Source organism: Rhinatrema bivittatum, chromosome 3 (genome assembly GCF_901001135.1).
Source record: "Rhinatrema bivittatum chromosome 3, aRhiBiv1.1, whole genome shotgun sequence".
Lineage (NCBI taxonomy): Eukaryota > Metazoa > Chordata > Amphibia > Gymnophiona > Rhinatrematidae > Rhinatrema > Rhinatrema bivittatum.
In genome coordinates this window covers 233,930,972-233,933,833 of record NC_042617.1, presented here as the reverse complement: position 1 = coordinate 233,933,833, position 2,862 = coordinate 233,930,972, and the positions used below count along the sequence as shown (strand labels likewise).

Below are 2,862 nucleotides of genomic sequence, written 5' to 3'. Positions count from 1 at the left end.
ATACTAATACAAAAAATATTAAAAAATAAAAAGTGGGTCCCATATTATCACTTAAGCTTAAAGCTTTGGTTCAAACATTAAAGACTACTGATGGACTGGCACTGCCTAACAATTGTCCCTCCATAGTAATCCAGGAAAAGGTGAGAAAACCGTGAAAATGATTCCATTCCAAGATGTTGGAATGGAATCATTTTCACGGTTTTCTCACCTTTTCCTGGATTACTATGGAGGGACAATTGTTAGGCAGTGCCAGTTTCTTAAAATCACTGGAATTGCACTTTTCCCTAGAGTGCAACATATCATTTCTACCAGTTTCTTTTCTATCCAAAAATTTGCCTAATATACTTTTGTCTCCATAACTACTTCCATTGATAAAATACTTTCCCTTTTAAACAAAATCCTGTAAACGTAGCAAATTAGAAAAATGACAGCAGGCAAGTCCCACAAGACCCATCTAGTCTGCCCAGCTCTGCTTCAATATTGCAGAACCTATCTGATCTCAGATTCTGCCATTGCATCCAAGGCTCCTCTTGGCCTATTGCCCTCTAGCCTTCTACCTCAGAGAAGTGGTAGCCCACTTGCTCTTCCCTTACTACAATGCCTGGTGCTCTCTCCATTCAGGGGGCTCCAAGTGCTCTCTCTGCAGTGTTCTCACCCATTACCAGTCTAAGGTGAATAAAAAACAGCCCACAATTGAAGCAGGGTACTCACATAGTAGCACACTTACAAGCCTTGCTACTGAGTGATCTGACTGGATCTAGCACATTTTTATGGTGGTAATTACCTGCCTAAAACTTAAAAACTAAGAAGAAATAGAAAATATACATGAAGGATTGGCTCATTGGAAGTGCCATGCTGTGCTGTGCTATGCACTGCCCTGAGGAGGGCTTTGAGCCTTCCATACCCCCGGATTGGTTGAGGCTCAGGACGCTCTAGAGGCTGCAGCAACGGTCATCCTTAAGGGTAGCCAGATTTAGAGTCCATTTACAGAAATTCTGGAAGGAGCCCTGATCCATGGCTCCTAGCCTCAGAACTGTTGTTGCAGTCACCAGACTAGGATCAGTGGTAGGATGGGCTTACATGGGAAACATCCCTAGATAGTTGCAAATGAAAGTTTATGATGCCAGAATCTCAGCATTGGTTCCAACTGAGATGGAAGAGAAAGAAGAAACTACAAGTTAAAAAAAAAAAAGATAATATAAATGAAATAACACTATACCTATAATGATCCAAAAGTGATAATGCACGTGCCATCAAATATGCCCTAAATAACGCCAGTTGCATGCAAACAGTAGTAAAGCTATCGAGGGCCGCTAAAAAGATCTTAAGTGTAACTTTACACATACCATCAATTGATCAATAGGGAGTGCCTGGAATCCTCAAGGTCATGTATAGTCATAACATTGCAGCCTCTACTGCCAGCTTTTTAGAAGGGAAATTTTCTCTTACCTGGTCAAGTTTAAAGCTTCCTCTCTCACACCAGATCTCCCTTCTCAAGGATTTTCAAACTGATGGCATGCATGATGTGGGTCTTTTATCTATGACTGCAGTCTGCCTGCGGCATTAGGAGAGTCTTAAGACCCTCGGATGAAGGCAGTACCTGATGCACAAACATATGTTTTAAAGCATTATGTAACGATCAGAGACATAGCAGGAAAGCCTAAGAGGCAATTTTGTAACGGGCGCCAAAGAACTCACGTCAGTCTCGGTATGACAGGCAGAAACTCCCTGCCAGATCAATGGCCAGAGCTGTCACAGTGGCTTTATTTGAAATTCTGTAAAAACCTTAAAAAGGAAACAGGAAGCTTCCTTGAGCTATCATCTCAGAGCTCATACTGACACCAGCATACCACACACACACATATATACTTCCTCCTTACACAGCATTTCTTTTTGTGTGTGAAACCATATATTTCAAACTTCATTTCTCTTTTCTGACAGCTTGCAAGGGTCATCAGGCAGGTAAAACAATCACGTTAAATATCAGCAATTTTTCCAGTTTAAGCTTGTATCGATTAGTGCCGCTAAAAAATAGACCCTATTAGATTGTCTAGTACCCAATTTTTCAACTATTATGCAAGACTAATTTCATTTCACACTACTGCACATAGAAATATTAAATATTTATATTAATATTATGTTTCCAAAATACTGTTTTTCATGTAAACATGTTTTCCCTCTAAACATATGCAATTACTTTCACACAGGCACATCTTAAGCACTACTTTTAGTACTGAGGTTCAAAAGTCATCAAAAAGCTTTATGATCACCTTTTAAATGAAAGTCATAGTGAGAAGTCACTTTCACTTACCTGTGCAGGTGACATTTCATCTAAATTCTTATATGTACCTCATCAGTTGAAGGACAACAGTAATTTTTTTGAGCTCCCTTGCTTTGAAATAAAAACCCTTACACTTTTAACTATAAATTGGTTTTAGTCCCACTCTCCCCTTTGCTATTGCCAGAAGCTGAAATATTCCTCTTTTTTTTCAAGTTCCCTAAACCTTCTGATGCAAGGCTGCAGCAACAGTTGCTGAGTTCCGAGGGCGGCCATTCAGCTGTGTGACTTGCAATTCACCCTGCCTGTCAGTGCTAGGGTGGGTGTGTGTGCATGTGTAACCACCTCCTCCTTCCCAGCTACCTCTGACTGCAGGAGAGGGGTCAGGCAAAACATACTTTCAACAACAATTTATTCACTGTTCTTTGACTGCACAATTTTGCATTGTGAAAAAACCACAGCTATACATAGTATAGCCCAGATACTCTGTAGTAATGATATTCATGCCATTATAGTTATACTGTATGTCTTCACTGAAACAGCAAAACTGTTTTAACTCCCTTGCACATACACATATACAACTT

At 40.0% G+C, this 2,862-nt stretch overlaps 1 long non-coding RNA gene across 1 annotated transcript; it reads right to left on the bottom strand.

The window, feature by feature from the left end:
• Positions 1 to 1,455: 1,455 nt before the first annotated feature.
• Positions 1,456 to 2,546, bottom strand: LOC115088729. Its single transcript, XR_003855841.1, has 3 exons — positions 2,312 to 2,546; positions 1,699 to 1,785; positions 1,456 to 1,600 (listed from the first exon to the last, which is right to left on the bottom strand). It is a non-coding gene; the product is annotated as an uncharacterized LOC115088729 (long non-coding RNA).
• Between the last annotated feature and the right edge of the window lie 316 nt (positions 2,547 to 2,862).